Source organism: Mesocricetus auratus, unplaced genomic scaffold (genome assembly GCF_017639785.1).
Source record: "Mesocricetus auratus isolate SY011 unplaced genomic scaffold, BCM_Maur_2.0 Super-Scaffold_100043, whole genome shotgun sequence".
NCBI classification, from domain to species: domain Eukaryota; kingdom Metazoa; phylum Chordata; class Mammalia; order Rodentia; family Cricetidae; genus Mesocricetus; species Mesocricetus auratus.
In genome coordinates this window covers 7837307-7848470 of record NW_024429220.1, presented here as the reverse complement: position 1 = coordinate 7848470, position 11164 = coordinate 7837307, and the positions used below count along the sequence as shown (strand labels likewise).

Genomic DNA, 11164 nt, shown 5'->3' with positions numbered 1-11164 from the left:
CTGCTCAGAGGCTGGACTCTGGTCTAGTCAGAGGCTGGACTCTGGTCTGCTCAGAGGCTGGACTCTGGTCTATGTCAGAGGCTGGACTCTGGTCTGCTCAGAGGCTGGACTCTGGTCTATGTCAGAAGCTGGACTCTGGTCTAGTCAGAAGCTGGACTCTGGTCTATGTCAGAGGCTGGACTCTGGTCTGCTCAGAGGCTGGACTCTGGTCTAGTCAGAAGCTGGACGCTGGTCTATGCCAGAAGCTGGACTCTGGTCTATGTCAGAGGCTGGACTCTGGTCTAGTCAGAGGCTGGACTCTGGTCTATGTCAGAGGCTGGACTCTGGTCTATGTCAGAGGCTGGACTCTGGTCTGCTCAGAGGCTGGACTCTCCACTTTCAGCAGGCAGATCTGCAGTTTGCTGTCAGTCGCTTCAGCCTGTTTGCCCTTTGCTCCCCTCCTCCCGTTTGTCTGCACCTTCTTGTCTGGGTTTATCATTTCCCACTGTCTTTTTCGGCTTCCCGTCCACCTTGGCAGGGGTAGGGTTGGCCCACAGCCTGGTGGAGCCCAGCTAGGGCTCCGCCTACGCTGCTCCATAGGAGCTCATCTTCCTCTTGGGCATCGTGGGGTGCTGGGTGGGAGGCGCCTGCGATGCTGAACATGCTGCAACCCGCCACGGGGGCGGTGAGAGAACCCAAAAGCTACTAACTTATTGTAACTGTTAAGGATAATTAAGACATGCAAGTTAATTGTCGCATTATAAATGATCAAATTCTTTAGTGTGTTCATGTAATTAATTACAGGAATAAGCCTTTTTAAGCCTCCTGTATATGTTTTCAAAGCCAAGTCTAAAACGAGTAACTAGAAACAAGCAAAATTTGTTTAGTTTAGATATACTTTATAGACAGATGGTCCTCAAAAGCTTCAGATTTCTGCTGAATATGGCATTTAAAATGTGTAATAGAAGTACCAGCTCCTGGCAGTGCCCATATGTCCTTCAAAGAAGATGACAGGCACAGAGAACCCTCACCCAGAGCTTGCTTAAACGTGGCAAAGCAGACTACTGGGTGAAAAACCATCACCAAGGATCCTGTCCAAGCTGTGGACAAACAGGACACTGGGAAGTTGATTGCCTCACTCTGCCTAGACATGGTAGGCCAGTCCCACCAAGTTCCTACTCCACAGGAAAGTCAGTTGGATCTTCTGGGCTGGCAGCTGGAGGCTCGAGTGACTACGGAGGAACCTAGGGAGAAACCTAGGGAGACTGTCCAGACGGCGTCTGTCATTTCTAACAGACACGGAGGCTGCTTAGTCTGCTCTTCCTGCTCACTCAGGTACAGCATCCTTCTCACGTCTCTGATGGCGTTGACGACAGCAAGGCTAGTGTCAGTGTCACAGCAGCAACCAAGGCTTCAGTTGTCGCCTGAGTTCTCTTCATGTGTAAAAATCACCACACGCCTCACTTTCCTAGAGCAGCTACTAGGTCTAGACACAATTTACCTTGCTACAAGACCCCCCTAAAAGAGATAAACTAGCAAAACAGATTGGAAAGTAACTTTTTCCTAATCCTTTATTTAAAAAAACTCACTTTATAATGATTCTCTCAGTAATCAGCCGCCTGTGCCTTGTGGTGAACGGTTGGAAAGAAAAAGGTGTAAGTTCATGTGATGTTTGAGAACACAAAAGCTTAAGATGTGACAAGAAAGTGACTTAAGGAGTGTAAATGTCATTTGTAAAAGTGTAAGAAAGTGACTTAACAGATGCCTATAGTCCCAGCACCTGAAAAGCAGAGGCAGGCGGAGGATCTTCGTGAGTTTGAAGCCAACTTGATCTACAGAGAGAGTTCAGGACGCCAGGGCTACATGGAGAAACCCTGTCTTGAAAAAAAACCATTAAGACAGAAAGAAAGAAAGAAATAGAGAAAGAAAGACAGTAGACTCATGCGTTTTCTCCAAGGCGTGAGTCTACTGTCTTTTCTACAATGTTGATTTGAGTACAGATTACAAACAGTGGGAATGCTAAAATATCTAAAACGTATCTCTTTTCATTATCTTAAAATATTCTTGTAAACATTTTAAGAAAGAAAGAGAGAGAGAGAGAAAGTGACTTAGGTATTAAAAAATGAAAACTTTTTCAAATTTCTTTATCCCTCTATGCATTCTTATATTAAGACTTCAAAATTTCATAGTTTTAACATTAAACCAATGAAGTTGTTGTAAGCTATTAATCTAGCTCTGGTAAACCCTGCCTACTATTATCATAGTCACCAAGCTCAAAGCTTTAAATTTTCTTTGGTTGTCTTCTAAGTATATACTTAATACTTATCATTGTGCTAAAAATGTCCATCTGGTCGACATACATCCAGCCTTCTGGCTTGTGGAGAAGCTCCTCTTTCACGGTCTGTATTCATACTGACCACCAAGATCAATCCAGCATTTGCCCTTCTACTTCATGGAACATTTCTGTCCTCTCTGAATTTGCCCTGAAGAAAGTTCATGCTTTTAATCCCTTTTCTCCAAGCTTCTACTGTGACTCAAAGGCATGAGTCTACTGTCTTTTCTACAATGTGGATTTCAGTACAGATTACAAACAGTGGGAATGCTAACATATCTAAAGCTTATCTCTTTTCATAATCTTAAAATATTCTTGTAAGCTTCAGGGAATAGGCTTGAGTCCACCCCTCCAGGTCAAACAGACTCCAGATAAGTACCCCTGTCAATCAACAGCCTGTTTCCCACTTGCCTATTCCACTTACTCCTGAAGGTGGGGTCTTCCCCTTTCACTGGTGTTGGGTCTCCCTTCCTTCAACTACCAGGACCATGGGTCCAAAAGTTTTAAAGTGTACCTAAGGGAAGAATTTCCCCCTGAATGCCTTAACTTTGTCTTCTGCCTCTAACATATATCTGTTCCTGCATCCTTTCAGCTGCAGGTGTTCCCTTAAAATCTGCATCGTGCACAGCTTCAAAGCAGGTGGTCCAGCCTCACAAACTTCCTCAACTGGGGTCTGCACTTTCCTAGCCCTAGATGGTCACACATAACCGGGACAGTACTTGGCCAGCAGCCCAGCTCTTGGGTCCCCAAAGATGTTGATGTCCCCAGATAACAGTCTAAAAAGCAAGACACCCCCACTCCTGCCTCAACATCACCCCTTCTTACTTCCTCACCGTTTATAATAGACAGAAGGGAAGAATATTATAAATCAGGCACTCCACCAGCCTTCCCTACTAACAGTTCATACTAACTGCTGTGTATTTTCCCCCTACAATTCTGCCTTTCCAAACAGTGTGGATATTGAATTAATCAACCAGGTTAGTTTATTTATGACAAAGAAACTTATGTGGTGCATTTAAAGTAAAGCAGAATATCTAAGGGTAAGGTGAGCCGCCGGTTAGTTTCTGTGGGCTATAAGAATTCTCTTCCTTCCTTCCTTCCTTCCTTCCTTCCTTCCTTCCTTCCTTCCTTGCTTCCTTCCTTGCTTCCTTCCTTCCTTCCTTCCTTCCTCTCTCCCTCCCTCCCTCCCTCCCTCCCTCCCTCCCTCCCTTCCCCCTCCCTCCCTTCCTTCCTCCCTTCCTTCCTTTCTTTTTGTTTTTTTGAGACAGGGTTTCTCTGTGTAACAGCTCTAGCTGTCCTGGAACTGCTTTGTAGACCAGACTGGCCTTGAACTCACAGCAATCCTGCCTCTGCCTCCTGAGTGCTGGGATCAAAGGCATGCACCACTACCGCCCAGCCAAGAAATCTGTTTCTTTTCCCGTATTTATATTAATTATTTCTTATTCTATGAAGCATATGGGGGAGCTTGATGTCGAATTTTCAAGTATAATTTCTAATTGCCATTTTCCCCACATTTTAAAGATTTATTCCTATTATTTTTTTTGTGTGTGTATATAAACACATGAATGCAGGTGCCCAAGGAGGAGGGAGGCCATCAATCCCAGAGAGAGAGAGAGAGTGCCCTAGCCACACATTCCTTGTCCCAATTCATTTCCCATTATAACACACACACACACACACACACACACACACACACACACACACACACACACACATATATATATATGTGTCAGCTGGTCAGGGTACAGCAGGAACTCAAGACCCACAGCCTTCTGACCTCACCCACACATGCTCATGTGCACACACGCTCATGCACACACACACTCATGCACACACACATTCATGCGCACACACGCTCATGCACGCACACGCTCATGCACGCAAGGCAGGGTCTCATCTATAGTCCGGGTTAGTCTGGAACTTATCATGTAGCTCAAGCTAGCCTTTTTCATGGCAATCTTTCTGCTTTAGCCCCCCAAGTGCTGAAGTTACAGGTGTGTGCTACCACGCCTAGCTAAAATTAAATGCTTTTAAAAAAAGATTTATTTATTTGTTATGCATATAGTGTTCTGCCTATATGTATTCCTGCAGGCCAGAAGAGGGCACCAGATACCATTTTGGATGGTTGTGAGCCACCATGTGGTTGCTGGGAATTGAATTCAGGACCTATAGAAGAACAGTCAGTGCTCATAACGACTGAGCCAACTCTCCGGCCCCTAAAATTAAGTTTTAAGAGAAGGGGATATCAGAAGACACAGGGAATCATAACTTTTATGTGAATATTTGTGTGCACATAGAGGATGAATGAACACGGACACTCTCAGTGCCCAGGGTTAATGCTATGGACACAGCATAAATAAACCAGAGTCAAAACCAAACCAGACCCCCTTGGAGCTCCAGTTACCTACGTATGGGGGTGGTTATGAACTGCCTGATATGGGTGCTGGGTACTGAACCTGGGTCCTTTGTATTCAAGTTTGCTTTTTATTGCTATGAGAAAATGCCAAGACTAAACTCAACTTGGGGAGAAAATGGTTTATTTCAGTTTACAGCTCAGTCCACCTGAGGGGAAATCAGGACAGGTTCAGAAACAGAAGCCTTGGAGGAGTGCTGCTTACCCGTTTGCTCCTGCATGGTTTGCTCAGCCTGTTTTCTTATGTACCTAGGACCACGTGGTTCCGGCACCCGGGAGGCAGAGCCCTCAGTGGGCTAGACCCTCCCACAAGGATGTTAACCAGGAAATGCCCACAGACTTGCCTGCAGGCCAGTCTGACAGACACACTTTCTCAGTTCCGGCTTCCCTTCCCAGATAGTTCTAGGATTGTGTCAGGCTGACAAAATGAACCGGAGCTTTCTGTTTTAACCATGGAGCATCTCTCTGGCTCCTAGTTTTACATTTTTAAAGAGGTTTTTTTTTTTTATGAGAAAAGTAATGGGTTTCTTTGCCTTCACTGATCCTCCCTTAAGTGTCTTTTGTCTGCACATTGGCGTGCCACCCCTCCCCCAAGCGCCTCCTCTGCTTGTGCTCTCTTACCCTCATTCTTTTTCTTAGTCTTTTTTTTTTTTTTTTTTTTTTTTTTTTTTTTGAGTCAAGGTCTTATTACATAGCCTTGGCTGGCCTAGAACTTGCTAGCCTCAGGCTCACAGGGACCGTAGATCCCATGGCATCGGACAAACACACCATGGGAAGGAAGTTTATTGGGGAGGGAGGGATTGAGGGGAGAAGAGAGACAGAGACAGAGACCATCTCTGGCCGGAAGTCGGGGCAGTGCAGCACCCCGGGCTACAGTGAGCTATGTGCAGGGAGGGACAGAGTCAGAGCAGCAACTGACTCACCACCCACCCACCGGGCTAGCGCAGGAGAAAGGACAGAGAGATAAGGGTTAAAAACAGTGTGTCTCCTTTCATTTACTGGTCCACTGGCAGAAGTTAGGAAGCTCGCAGAAGGGTCTGGCCAGTTTTGAGTTGTTGTCTTGGGGGTGTTTGGGACATTTCTTAATACAGAGGCGAGCGAGTAAAAGACACCCCTGAGGAGTGGACGGGCTTATACTTTTGTCAGCCTGTTTCTCATGAATGAGGCGGAGAGATAAGCGGCTGGCTCAGGTGGTTCCGCAGCTTCCTCAGCTGAAAGGGCCAGGGCGCTGAGCCCGAAGGACCAGGAGTCGGAAGAGGTAAGAAGCCAAAAAAAAAAAAAAAAAAAAGGCTGGAGCCTGAGAAGACCCACAGGTCTGAGACGCCAGGTGCTGCTCACGAGGGTGGGTCTAGGCCCACAAGCCTAGCATGGGGTATTTGCTGGAGGTGATCGCTGGCCCTGAAGACAGAATCCCAGCGGACAAGTAGTTGGAAAGTGGGCTTTAGGTCCGGGTCCGGGTGCCAGCGAGCCTCAGACCACATGCCTGTGAGTGGGAGGAGCCACGGGGAGAGCCTGGCAGAATGATGAGGCATCAACGCCATGATACAGCATGAGGTGGAACCCCAGGTCCCCTGGCAGGGGACAAACTCGCCATCGGGCAGAATGGGAAGGAATACTGCTGGCCATGTGTGCAGGGGTGACACAATTTGCCAGGTCCCCAAGGACAGGAGCGAAGCTTGTGTGTGTCTGCATGATAAGTATCTGTCTGGATGCCCAGCACCCTTGTTCCTTCTTTCCCCCTCCCAGGCGTCTCCTCCCCACTCTCATGGGCCCCTTCCTTCTATGATTGGACAACCCCGTGGCGTGTGCGTGCTTTTATCTATTTATGTTTTAACTTCCTTTTCATTCATTCCTTGTGTTTTTCACGTCATGCATCTCCATCCCATTCATCTCCCAGCCCCTTCATATCTGCCCTCTGCCCTTCCAACTCCCCCAAATACAGTAACATAAGATTTAAGAGGGGAAAAAAGAAAAGTAAATCTCACCATGGACACTGTAGTAGAACACAGATAGTCAGGCAGTAAACCCTTTGTCCGTTCATCTTTACTTCAAGTGCTCATTGCAAAGAGTCACTGGTCTGGTTCCAGGTCTCCAGCTTCTGCTGCACTATGGATGCTGGGCCCTCCCTGGACTCCTCTGGGGTATCCTGATGCTGCCTTGTGTCGTGGAGATCCTGCAGCTTTCATGTGCCCCAGCAGATCACAGATGGGGTGGATGTTGGGGTGGGTCTACTCACAACCCTGGTTCTGGGCCTGGATAGTTGCAGGGTTGGTCAGCCGGCCAGCTCTCCCCGTCCTCACTGCCAGGGTGAGCTCTCCAGCACTGTCCTGGCGAGTCTACCCTTTGCAGCGATGAGCAAGCAGAGGGGTCGGTTCTCCTGCTTTCCCGTCCTCAGGGGCAGCTCTCCCACACCTACACCTTGAGGTCAGCTCTTCTGTGTTTCCCAGGCATGGCGTGGGGGCTGCTCTCCCCAGTTCAGGGCAGGGACAGCTCTCCTACTCCTATGACCTCAGGGCCCGCTCCCCACCTGCCCCATGCTGAGTGGGAGAGGGTGGGGGAGGGCATCTCTCCCCACCCATGCTGTCACAGGACGCTCTCCCTTGCTCACATTTGGGGCTGGCTCCCCTCCACCTCCACCAATGAGGTCCGTTCTATTGGCTGCCCAGGCAAGGTTCAGGGCCTGCTCTCTTGAGAGTTGTACATGTATTTATCATGAACATATAAAATTAAAACCTAGGATCTACATACAAGAAAACCATTCAGTATTTCTGAATCTGTAATACTTCACTGAGCATTAATTTAAGCTCCCTCCATTTTTCTGTAAACATCGTGATTTCAGTTTTTTATGGGTGACTAACATTCCACGTGCTCATTATCCAGCCACCCGCCTGTTAGTGACCTTTAAGGCTGCTTTCATTTCTTAGCTGTTGTGGGCGGTGCAGCAGTGGGCATGGACTCGCAACGGCGTTTCCATGGGGTTCACAGTCCTTGGGACACATTCCAGGATGGTGTCACTAGTTCCAGGGTAGTCCTAGTTTTAGTTCTTTGAAAGACTTCCATACTATCAACCTGCGGTTTAAAACTCACTTCTATAAAACGAGACAAATTTGGAGGCAGAGACAGTAGGATTATGGTGAATTTAAGGCTGGCCTAGAACTGAGTTGATACAATGTCTCAAAAACAAACTAAACAAACTAAAAACCAAAAATAAAAACAAATAACATTTATTGGATTCTACCACTAGATGGCAGTGCAAGTCAAATTTTAAACCATCCAACTGCTTTCAGAAAGGTAGTAAGTTGAGGAAATTGACTATCATTTTTGACGTCAGGGCAATTTCATTTATCACAGAATGTGTCTTAATGACTTAGAGGAACTACTAAGCTTTTTTAGGCAGAGGATGTGAGAAATATAGAGCTTTCACCCAAGACAGAGTTTCTCTGCGTAGCCCTGGCTTTCCTGGGCCCAGAGTCACCATCGCTCCCTCCTGAGGGCTGGAATTAAAGGTGTGCACAGTCACAGTTGCCACCACCACTGGTGGTTTTTTTCTTTTCTTATTGAGCTGTACGTTTTCCCCCACCCCCTCCCCTCTCCTCTCCCACCTTCCTCTGCCCCCCAAGCTCCCAATTTAGTCAGGAGATCTGTGCTTTTTTCCTTTTATAGGCAGATGCATGTATGTCTCTCTTTGCTGCCTAGGTTCTCTGGGGTTGTGGCCTGTAGGCTGATTGTCCTTTTTTCCCCCTTTTTAAAAAAATTAATTTATTTTTTTACATTCCAATCCCAGTTCCCCTTCCCTTCTCTTCTCCAATTCCCTCTCCTCTCCCCCTCCTTCCGTCTGCTCCATGGGTTGGGTAAGGCCTCCCATAGGAAGCCTATGAAGTCTGTTCCATTATCTAGCTGAGGCAGGGTTTGTCCTTTGTTTTATGTCTAATATTCACTTATGGGAGAGTATGTATTACATTTGTCTTTCTGGGTCTGGGCTATCTCAGTCAGGATGGTTTCTCTAGTTCTGTCCATTTGCCTGCAAATTTCAAGTTGCCATTGTTTTCTTGCCACTGACTAGTACTCCATTGTGTAAATGTACCACATTTTCCTTATCCACTTTTCCATTGAGGGACATCTAGGTTGTTTCCAGGTTCTGGCTATTATGAATAATGCTGCTATGAATATAGTTGAGCAAATGTCCTTGTGGTGTGAGTGGATATATGGATATATGGATATATGCCCCAAAGTAGTATTGCAGGGTCTTGAGGTAGATTGATTCCCAAATTTTTATTTAAATTAGAAACAATTATTTTACATATCAATCCCAGTCATCTCTCCCTCTCACCCTCCAATTCCCCCCACAGACCCTCCCCTTCAACCCCTATCCATTCCCCAGGGAGGGTGAGGCCTTCCGTGGGGGATCCTCAAAGTCTGTCACATCACTTGGGGCAGGACCTAGGCCCCCCTCCATGTATCTGGGCTGAGAGAGTAACCCTCCATAGGGAATGGGCTCCCACAGTCCATTCCTGCACTAGGGATAAATACTGGTTCCACTGCCAGAGGCCCCATAGAATGTCTAGGCTCCTGCAACAGACGCCCATGTTCAGGGGGTCCTGGTTCTGTCCTATGCTGGTTCCCCAGCTGTCAGACTGGGGTTCATGAGCTCCCACTTGCTCAGGTCAGGGTTTCTGAGGGTTTCCCCAGCATGGTCTTGACCAATTTGCTCATCATGCCTCCCTCTCTGCAACTGGATTCCAGGAGTTCAGCTCAGTGTTTAACAGTGGATCTCTGCTTCTGCTTCCATCAACTACTGGATGAAGGCTCTAGGATGGCATATAATGTAGTCATCAATCTCATTATAGGAGAAGGGCATTTAAGGTAGCCTCTCCACTATTGCTTAGATTCTTAGTTGGGGTTATCTTTGTGGATTTCTCTTTAAACCTATAATGGCTCCCTCTATTATGGTATCTCTTTTCTTGCTCTCCTCTATTCTTCCCATGACTCAATCTTCCTGCTCCCCATGTTCTCCTCCACCCCCCTCTTCTCCCCTCCTCTTTCACCTAATCCCTGCCCCCTCTCCCCTGTGCTCCTGTGTTCAGGAGCTCTTGTCCCTTTCCCCTTCTCCAGGTTACCATGCATGTCTCTCTTAGGGTCCTCCTTGTTTTCTAGCTTCTCTGGTGGTGTGGATTGTAGACTGGTAATTCTTTGCTCTATGTCTATTATCCATAAATGAGTGAGTAAATATCACGTTTGTCTTTCTATCCTCACTCAGGATGGTTTCTCCTAGTTCCATCCATTTGCCTGCAAATTTCAAGATTTCATTGTTTTTTCTCCGCTGAGTAGTACTCCATTGTGTAAATGTGCCATATTTTCTTTATTCATTCTTCAGTTGGGGGCATCTAGATTGCTTCCAGGTTTTGACTGTTGCAAATAATGCTGCTATGAACATGGTTGAGCAGTTGTCCTTATATGAATGTGCATCCTTTGGTATATGCCTAAGAGTGGAATTACTGGATCTTGAGGTAGGCTGGTTCCCATTTTCCTGAAGAACTGCCATACTGATTTCCAAAGTCTCTGTACCAGTTGGTATTCCCACTATGTCCACATCCTTTCCAAAATAAACTGTCATTGGTGTTTTTTGATTTTAGCCATTGTGACAGGTGCAAGATGGTATCTCAGAGTTGTTTTGATTTGCATTTCCCTGATGGCTAAGGATGTTGAGCACTTTCTTATGTGTCTTTCAGCCATTTTAGATTCCTCTATTGAGAATTCTCTATTTAGTTTTGTACCCTACTTTTTAGTTGGATTATTTGGTGTTTTGGTGACTAGCTTCTTGAGTTCTTTGTATATTTTGGAAGTCAGCCCTCTGCCAGATGTGGGCTGCCGATTGGTCTTGTTGACTGTGTCCTTTGCCTTACAGAAGTTTCTCAGTTCAGGAGGTCCCATTTATTAATTGTTGATCTCAGTGTCTGTGCTAATGGAGTTATGTTCATGCAGTGGTCTCCTGTACCAATTTGTTTAAGGGTACCTCCCACTTTCTCTTCTAAGAGTTTCAGTGTCCCATAAGTTTGGGTATGATGTATCTTTGTTCTCATTGAATTCTAGGAAGTCTTTAGTTTATTTTTTTATTTCTTTCTTGACCCAGGAGTGGTGCAATTGCACATTGTTCATTTTTCATGAGTTTGTAGGGTTTCTGCAATTTGTTTTGTTGTTGAATTCTAACTTTAAACCATGGTGATTCAATAGGATACAGGGGGTTATTCCAATTTTTTTTAATCTGTTGAGGTTTGCTAAGAGAAGGTTCCATGTGGTGCTGAGAAGAAGGTATATTCTTTTGTATTTGGATGGAATGTTCTATAGATGTCTGTTAAACCCAATTGGATTATAACTTCTATTAGTTCCTTTGTTTCTTTGTTAAGTTTCTGTCTGGTGGTCCTGTCTAGTGGTGAGAGTAG

At 46.1% G+C, this 11164-nt stretch overlaps 1 pseudogene; it reads right to left on the bottom strand.

Moving 5' to 3' along the window:
• Window positions 1-281: 281 nt before the first annotated feature.
• On the bottom strand, window positions 282-602 carry LOC121135835 (annotated as a pseudogene).
• Window positions 603-11164: the final 10562 nt, after the last annotated feature.